This window comes from Olea europaea, unplaced genomic scaffold, assembly GCF_002742605.1.
Source record: "Olea europaea var. sylvestris unplaced genomic scaffold, O_europaea_v1 scaffold326, whole genome shotgun sequence".
Classification (NCBI taxonomy): Eukaryota; Viridiplantae; Streptophyta; class Magnoliopsida; order Lamiales; family Oleaceae; genus Olea; species Olea europaea.
The window spans coordinates 59564-69723 of record NW_019251491.1 but is presented as its reverse complement, the minus strand read 5'-3'; the positions used below and the strand labels follow the sequence as shown (position 1 = coordinate 69723).

The 10160-nt window shown below is 36.5% G+C and overlaps 1 long non-coding RNA gene across 1 annotated transcript; it reads right to left on the bottom strand.

Annotated features, from left to right (window-relative positions):
• Positions 1-4083: 4083 nt before the first annotated feature.
• On the bottom strand, positions 4084-6277 carry LOC111385719. The gene is made up of 3 exons (XR_002701096.1): positions 6185-6277; positions 5286-5359; positions 4084-4496 (listed from the first exon to the last, which is right to left on the bottom strand). It is a non-coding gene; the product is annotated as an uncharacterized LOC111385719 (long non-coding RNA).
• Positions 6278-10160: the final 3883 nt, after the last annotated feature.

The following is a 10160-nucleotide window of genomic DNA, read 5'->3' as shown; positions in this document are numbered from 1 at the left end:
CTTACCAAAAAGTTCAGGATATTTAATCCGCATTTCGTCTTCTCTTTCCCAAGTGGCCTCTTCTGTTGACTGATTCCGCCACAATATCTTAACCAATGGAATTTTCTTGCTCCTCAGTTGCTTTATCTCTCGTTGAAGGATCTCTATCGGCTTTTCTTTGTAAGTCAAATCTGGTTTTATTTCCATCGGTTCATTCCTCGATACATGAGAAGGATTTCCAATATATTTTCTTAGCATGGATATATGAAACACATTATGTACTTGAGACATCGATGAAGGAAGGTCACGTTTGTAGGCAACATTCCCGATTCTCTCAATAATAGTAAATGGACCAATATATCTCGGGCTTAGTTTTCCCTTCTTTCCAAACCGCATCACTCCTTTCATTGGTGCTATCTTTAAAAATACTTGATCACCCACAGTAAATTCTAACATTCTTCTTCTTTGATCTGCATAGCTTTTCTGTCGATTTTGAGCGGTTTGCATCCGTTGACGTATTTGTGTCACAACCTCAGCCATTTCACGTACCATATTATAATGCTTCATAAGGAGCCATACCAATTGTAGCCTGATAACTATTGTTGTATGCAAATTCTACCAAAGGTAAAAATTTACTCCACTGGCCTTGGAAGTCCAATACACAAGCTCTTAGCATATCTTCCAATATTTGTATGGTTCTTTCTGATTGCCCGTCAGTTTGAGGATGATAAGCTGTGCTAAAAGATAATTGTGTTCCCATAGCCTTATGTAAGCTTCTCCAGAAGAGAGATAAAAACTTCGAATCCCTGTCTGAGACAATAGATAGTGGTACTCCATGAAGTCTGACTATTTCTTGTACATAAAGCTGAGCATATCGGTCCATGGAGTAAGTGGAACAAACTGGAATGAAATGGGCTGATTTCGTTAACCTATCCACAATAACCCAAATACTATCATATCCTTTAGTCGTTTTTGGTAATCTCACCACAAAGTCCATTGTGATTCTTTCCCATTTCCATTCCGGGATAGGTAATGGTTGTAATGTTCCCGCTGGCTTTTGATGTTCTGCTTTTATCTGTTGACAAGTTAAACATTGTCCCACGTATTTGGCTATCTCACTTTTCATGTTCGGCCACCAATAGTGCAACTTCAAATCTCTATACATTTTAGTAGCTCCAGGATGAACAGAATAGGGTGTCATATGAGCTTCAGATAAAATATCACCTTGGATATTTTCTGTATTAGGTACATATAATCCTCCTCTAAACCGCAAGATATCATCTGCTGATATATGAAAATCTGAAGCTTTTCCATCATGTATATCATTCTTTATTTTTGAATAATAATCATCTTCCTGTTGCCCTTGTTGAATTCTGTTCAGTAAAATTGGCTGAAGTGTCGACGCAGCAAGTTTAGCCTCTATAGATCCTTGTGACATAACTTCAATACCCATTTTCTATAAATCTATCAATTCTGATTTTTGAATTACAATCATATTCGAAACACTGGATGTCGACTTCCTACTCAATGCATCAACTACAACATTAGCCTTACCGAGATGATAGTTTATTACACAATCATAATCCTTTACCAACTCTAGCCACCTTCTTTATCTCATATTCAATTCCTTTTGTGTAAATAGATACTTCAAATTTTGTGATCAGTGTAAATCTCACACCGCTCTCCATACAAATAATGCCTCCATATCTTAAGTGCAAACACAACTGCGGCGAGTTCCAAATCATGTGTAGGGTAATTCTTTTCGTACTCTTTTAGTTGTCTAGGGGCATATGCCATAACTTTACCATTTTGCATCAATACAGATCCCAAACCATTCTTTGAAGCATCACTATAAACTACAAAATTTCCAGTACCAGATGGGATTGAAAGGATAGGGGCTGAAGTTAGTCTTTTCTTCAATTCCTGAAAACTTTGCTCACAAGCATCTGTCCATTCAAACTTAGTACTCTTTCTGGTTAATTTCGTTAAAGAAGAAGCTATTTTGGAAAATCCTTCCACAAATCTACGATAATATCCAGCTAAACCCATAAAACTTCTGACCTCTGAAGGATTTGTAGGTCATGGCCAATTATTAATAGCCTCTACTTTACTTGGATCTACTGATATACCCTCACCCGATACTACATGTCCCAAAAATACAACTCTATCTAACCAAAATTCACATTTCTTAAACTTAGCATATAACTGCTTGTCCTTTAAGACCTGCAGAACTATTCTCAAGTGTTTCGCATGTTCTTCCTTAGTACGAGAATAAATAAGGATATCATCGATAAATACAATTACAAACTTATCGAGAAAGTCTCCAAATACCCTATTCATCAGATCCATAAAAGCTGCTGGGGCATTTGTTAACCCAAATGGCATTACCAAAAACTCATAATGACCATATCTCATACTAAATGATGTCTTAGAAGTGTCATCTCCCTTTATTTTAAGTTGATGGTATCTAGATCGCAAATCAATCTTCGAAAATACAGATGCACCCTGAAGTTGATCAAACAAATCATCAATTCTCGGTAATGGGTATTTATTTTTAATTGTCACCTTATTCAACTCTCGGTAATCGATGCACAACCTCATAGTACCGTCCTTTTTACGAATAAACAATACTGGTGCACCCCATGGTGAAAAGCTAGGTCTAATAAAACCTTTATCTAACACCTCTTATAATTGTAACTTCAACTCTTTTAGTTCAGTTGGGGCCATTCTATACGGAGCCTTGGAAATTGGAGATGTTCCTGGAATTAAATCAATTACAAACTCTATCTCACGATCTAGTGGTACCCCAGGTAAATCATCAGGAAATGCCTCTGGAAATTCTTGTGCCACTGGCACATCACTAAGATTTGGATTGTGTTGTGCTTCAATAGCATTAACACTAACCAAATACCCTGCACACCCACTATCTAGTAACCTTTGTGCTTTCAATATCGATATGGTTGGAACTCTAAAATCTTTTTCGATCCCAATGAATGTAAATGGCTCATTTCCCAAAGGTTGAAAGGTTACTGACTTCCTCATACAATCTATTGTAGCTTGATACTTTGACAACCAATCCATACCCAAAATTATGTCATAATCTTTCATTTCTAACACAATTAAATCTGCATAGAGCTCTCGATTTTCTATGAGGATCGCACATGCTCTTACAATTAGATTGGTTTGTTGTACATCTCCAGATGGAATAGTTACACTATAACTAACCTCTTGTATATCAGGTGTCCTACCTAACCTCCTCACATACTTAGTAGACACAAATGAATGTGTGGCTCCAGAATCAAATAGTACTAGTGCTGTGATGCCAAAAATAGAGAATTTACCTGTTACCACGGATGGATTTGTCTTAGCATCAAATCTGGTAATAGTAAACACCCTAGCTGGTACTTTCTTTTGTTCCATAGGGTTTGGATTACCTGGGCATGCTCTGGCAAGATGTCCCATCTTTCCACAAACATAACATGTTCTAGTCTCTATAGGACATGCTCCAGTATGCTGTCCACCACATTTGGGACAAGATGGTTGTGTTGTTGAGGCTTTTCCTTGATCTATCCTTGGACGTTTGCCTTGATCCCAATGTTGTTGTCCTTGTCTCGGTTGAAACTTAGGCTTCTGATTTTGTCCTTGGAAAGACCTTTTCTTATCGTTTCTAGGCCAATGCTGTCCTTGACCTTGCCTAAACTGTCGACGAGCCTCTTGAGCACGACTAATCCTTTGTTCGGCTTGTTCTGCAACTAAGGCTCTCTCCGCAATTTGAGAATATGAAACATCTAGGATTCCTGCCATACTTACATTTCTATATAGTTCTGGTCTTAACCCCTCAAGAAACCTTTCTACTTTTAATGCATCAGTATTAATTGCTGAATTTGTTGAGATTGTTGCTCAACTAGTTCCGTTAGTCTATCAATAACAACATCCCGACTGTCATCTTGAACAGATGCCTCTTGTCCTGGAGTTCTAGCTCTACTACTACTAGCATCTCTGGTTCTCACCATGGTTACAAATAAAGGTTGGCCAATATCATTCATGAAATATGCAAAAAAAAAAAAATAATGCAACGAATAAAACTTACTGGCATAGTTGTGCTCTTTCATATTCCGAGATCATGCACATCGACAGTCTACAGAATTATAACCTCGCTCTGATACCACTCTCTGTCACGCCCCCAAATTAACATTGATATCTATACACAACCTAGATATAGAATTTTACATATTTTTTTTTTCGAGTTTTTTTTTAACTTCTAATCACCTGTGACATGATCATATAACATATCGAAACCCAAAATCATATCGCCATAATCCAACATATATATATTCTGAGCTTATAAACATGTCTACAGGCCATTTCAAAAGTACACTATATAGGATTCCAAAATATAACCCTACAAATGGCAGCCTACAAAATAACCCTACAGGTCGTCATCCATGTACATCGAACTCTGGAATCCTGTAGGAGCTCTACAGCTAGCCATGCTCTCTATGTAGTTCCATGTTCACCTACAATACAAGAACTACATAAGCCAATGCTTAGTAAGCAAAATCATGCATGTCCTGAACATGAGTAATAACAACATATGACACCATGCCATTTACTTTAAATATCACGATAAAAATATCATATTTCAATATTCGTCAAAGTCGACTAGAAATCATTTCACTTGAAATCTTTCATTTCATTGGGCCCTTGACCTATCTACTATGCACCGGATAGAGCTCTGCATAATATCAATATCAATAATCAAATGGCCAGTATGAAATCGACACCGACAAGTGGACCATCCTCTCGTGACCACTAGAGGCCCATCCCCTGACTGCCCCTATGATCACCCAAGAAGTCTCCCACCTGGCAGCGCCAATAATCATAACAAGGGCATAGTCGAGTGGTCCGCCCTCCCGTGATCACCAAAGGCCCATCCCCTATCTAACTTTGCAATCACCCAGGAAGTAACACCCGCAATGCCAAACATATCACGTAAGCATGCCTCACATGCCTCGGTGCCCTAGTAGTGGTCAATAAAACATTTATAATGAAACTCACTTTGAAATCATATTTTGCATGTAGGATTTTCAATCATAATCACATGTCGTGCATGCATATGAAAATGCTCATGAATGACATATTTAATGCAAATCGCTATCTATAGGTTAAGCAACCTCATACTCAATGATCGTAACCACCATATGGTGTGCTATAAGCCTCTTATCAATCTTATGTAGATATCTCAACATTACTATGTCACATATACTAGGTTCTTGCATCGTAGTTGCAAATGGATTTTCACTTACCTTTCGCCTTTATGTGTGTAAGCTCCTATGGAGTGTGTATCAATTTCCTTTTTCGCTCAACGTCGAAAAGTCTCCTGTATTATCATCTAATATTAAATACAATCTCTATTTAATAATCTTAACACACACAATCCCAAAATACGTCCATTCACACCAAAACAATTTAGACAAAATCATTATTTCGAGTTACCGATGGCATTACAAACTAATCCCGTAAGTCTCGCTATCTCTCGAGTCCAATTATGAACGTCAACGTCATCCAATTGTTTTCGACAACCTAGTATTCCTTAGGATATATTTTCTAGGCCCAAGAGTTCATTAGGGGACATCTAAATGTTGAAATCACATTAAATACCCAAATGGACAGAATCTGTTTTCTAGGTTTCCATCACCGTCCACTCATTTTTCAAATTTTTCTTCATGTCCTTACCGACATTTAACGGTTCCCAAACTTTTACCACACACCTATAACATATATGTGAAGATAATCAGATCATAACATTGTGACAAATGAAGTGTTTGGAGCTTCAAAAACAGTCCATTTTCTACTACACAAAATCAGGCAGTTTTTCCCTTTGATTGTTTTCGGTTTCCATTTTATTATTATGATACCAACAGAATCCTAGGCCATTAAAATCATTTCTACACTCCCTGATTACATATAAAAACGTTCATATTGATATATATAAGTTAAACACTAAGTATCATCCTAAAATCAAGGTATAAATCACTCAATCCAGCAATTCCTCATCTCTGTCCAGATTAATTTCTTTCAAATTCTTGCCATTAATTACCCCTATTTAGGCATCATAACATCATTAACAACACTCCGACTTAATCACAAACAACTTAAGATGTTCAAGAAATCATAAACCCCTTAAGAAATAATAGAAACAAACCTCAAAACTGTGGAGTAACAAAGCTGTTCAGAAATTCCAGCTTCTTGCTTCTAATTCTCTTTGGCTGTTTCACCCTCTTTTCACTTGGAATCACTTAGGGACGAGTTCAGGGAGCTAATATATTATCTAGGAGGTAAATTAGTGGTCTTTAAATAGTTGAAGTCGAGGTTAAAGTGGCAAGTCGTCACATGTTAAGTAGGTGTTGTCTCCTTTGATTAAATTCTGATTTTACATCTATCCTTGCAGGTATAAATCAAGTGTCATTGGTTTATTTTGATGTGCTTACAATCTATTTCACTTGCATTAAGATCCCAAAGTACTTTATAGATCTAATTCCTCAACTGTTCATTTAATTTCTTACCCGATTCTCAACCGATTTCAACAATTCGCACCTCAATATCTATAATGTCGTATAAGACATATATTATTACGTTGTGATAATGTCACTTCATCCCTCATGTCCCAAATATGTGAATTACCTATCTAGGGTTTAAGGTGACCTCGATTAGCCGAATGGAAAGCTTGAACCTTCGTTGATACAAATTTTCGGCCTTTCAAATATTACATTACTTACCAAGCCAATCTCCAACATTTAGTTAATCTAACTTTCTATCATAGCTCAATATAAAATTCACCACCTAGATCGAAGAGTCGAAGGTTATCACCATGTAAAGATTTTAAAGCCTTGATGATCAAATGCATCATTTTAAGAGAAGGCAATCAGGAAATTGATACAAATGACAATGTAATTAGCATGAAATGCATGAATCATATTGGCCAAATGTAGAACGTGAAGTTCGGGGTATTACAGTTAGACAGTTAAAATTTCAAACAGTTTTCCCGTCCAATTGACACTTGACAATAATGCAAGTGTCAAACCACTTGTAAAAAATCAGTGTGCAAATACCAAAGTTGAATTAGTGAGAACCTTGTTTCTTGCACACCATGGTGCACACTTTAGTTTACACTTTACCATGTGACATATCTCTTTTAGACAGTTTAAATTTCAAACAGTTATCCCATCCAATTGACACTAGACAACAATGCAAGTGTCAAACAACATGTCAAAAATCAGTGTACAAATAGCAAAGTTCAATTGGTAAGGACCTTGCTACATGAACACTATGGTGTAAACTTTCGTTTACACTTAGTCATGTGACATTACCCAATTGGACAGCTTAAATTTCAAACAATTTTCCATTCCAATTGACACTTGATAATAATGCAAGTGTCAAACAACGTGTCAAAAATCAGTGTACAAATAGTAAAGTTCAATCGGTAAGAAACCCGTGACATTTACACTATATTGTACACTTTAGTTTACACTTTGCCATGTGACATTACCCTGCTCGACAGTTTAAATTTCAAGCAGTTTTTCCATCCAATTGGCAGTTGACAACATTGCAAGTGTCAAACAACGTGTCAAAAATCAGTGTACAAATAGCAAAATTCAATCGGTAAGAACCTTGCTACATGTACACTATGGTGTACACTTTAGTTTACACTCTGTACGTGACATTACCCTATTGGACAGTTTAAATTTCAAATAGTTTTATCATCCAATTGACACTTCACAGCAATGTAAGTGTCAAACAACGTGTCAAAAATCAGTGTACAAATAGCAAAGTTCAATCGGTAAAAATCTTGCTACATGTACACTATGGTGTACAATTTAATTTACACTTTGCCACGTGACATTACCCTATTGGACACTATAAATTTCAAACTGTTATCCTAACCAATTGACACTTGACAACAATGCAAGTGCCAAACAACGTGTAGAAAATTAGTGTACAAATAGCGAAGTTCAATCGGTATGAACCATGCTGCATGTACAGTTTAGAGTAAACTTTGCCACGTGACATTACTCTGTTGGACAATTTAAATTTCAAATAGATTTCCCATCCAATTGACACTTGACAACAACGCAAGTGTCAAATAACGTGTCAAAAATTAGTGTACAAATAGCAATGTTGAATCGGTAAGAACCTTGCTACATGTACACTATGGTGTACACTTTAGTTTAAACTTTGTCATGTGACGTTACCCTATTGGACAGTTTAAATTTCAAATAGTTTTCCCATCCAATTAACACTTGACAACAATGCAAGTGTCAAATAATGTGTCGAAAATCAGTGTACAATCGGTATAGACCTTACTACATCTACACTATGGTGTGCACTTTAGTTTACATTTCGCCATGTGACATTACCCTATTGGACAGTTTAAATTTCAAACAATATTCTTATCCAATTAACACTTGACAACAATGCATGTTTCAAACAACGTGTCAAAAATCAGTGTACAAATAGCAAAGTTCAATCGGTAAGAACTTTGCTACATGTAAACGATGGTATACACTTTAGTTTACACTTTGCCACGTGTCATTACCCTGCTAGACTATGTAAATTTCAAATAGTTTTCCTATACAATTGACACTTGAAAATAATGCAAGTGTCAAACAACGTGTCGACATTAGTGTACAGATAGTAAAGTTCAATTGGTAAGGACCTTGCTACATGTACACTATGGTGTACACTTTAGTTCACACTTTGCCACATTACATTACCCTGCTAGACAGTTTAAATTTCAAATAGTTTTCCCATCCAATTGACTCTTGACAGCAATGCAAGTGTCAAACAATGTGTCGATAATCAGTGTACAAATTGTAAAGTATAGTCGGTAAGGTCCTTTCTACATGTACACTATGGTATACACTTTAGTTTACACTTTGCCGCGTGACATTACGCTGTTGGACAGTTTAAATTCCCAACAATTATCCCATCCAATTGACACTTGATAACAATGCAAGTGTCAAACAACGTGTCAACAATCAGTGTACAAATAGCAAAGTTCAATCGGTATGAAAGTTGCAACATGTACACTATGGTGTACGCTTTACTTTACACTATACCACGTGACGTTACCCTATTAGACAATTTAAATTTCAAACAGTTTTCCCATCCAATTGGCACTTGACAACAATGTAAGTGTCAAACAACCTGTTGAAAATCAGTGTACAAATAGCAAAGTTCAATCGGTATGAATCTTGCTACATATATACTATGGTGTACACTTTAGTTTACACCTTGCCACGTTTCATTACCATGTTCGACAGTTTAAATTTCAAATAGTTTTCCCATCCAATTGACACTTGACAACAATACAAGTGTCAAACAATGTGTTGAAAATCAGTGTACAATTAGTAAAGTTCAATAGGTAAAGACCTTGCTACATGCACACTATGGTGTACACTTTAGTTTACACTTTGCCATGTGACATTACCCTGTTGGAGAGTTAAAATTTCAAATAGTTTTCCAATCCAATTGACACTTGACAACAATGCAAGTGTCAAACAACGTGTCGAAAATCAGTGTGCAAATAGCAAAGTTCAATCGGTAAGGACCTTGCTACACGTACACTATGGTGTACACTTTAGTTTACACTTTGCCACGTGAAATACCCTATTGGACAGTATAAATTTCAAACAATTTTTCCATCCAATTGACACTTGACAACACTGCGAGTGTCAAACAACGTGTCGAAAATTAGTGTACAAACAGTAATGTTCAATCGGTAAGAACCTTCCTACATGTACACTATGGTGTACACTTTATTTTACACTTTGCCACGTGACATTTCCCTGTTGGACAATTTAAATTTCAAACGGTTTTTCCATCCAATTTACACTTGACAATAATGCAAGTGTAAAACAATGTGTCGACAATCAGCGTACAAATGGAAAAGATCAATCGGTAAGGACCTTGCACTTTTCCATGTGACATTACCTTGTTGGGGAATTTAAATTTCAAACAGTTTTCCCATCAACTTAACACTTGAAAACAATGAGAGTGTTAAACAACGTGTCGACGATCAGAGTACAAATAGTAAAGTTCAATTAGTAAGGACCTTGCTACGTGTACACTACGGTGTACACTTTAGTTTACACTTTGCCACACGACATTACCTTAATGGA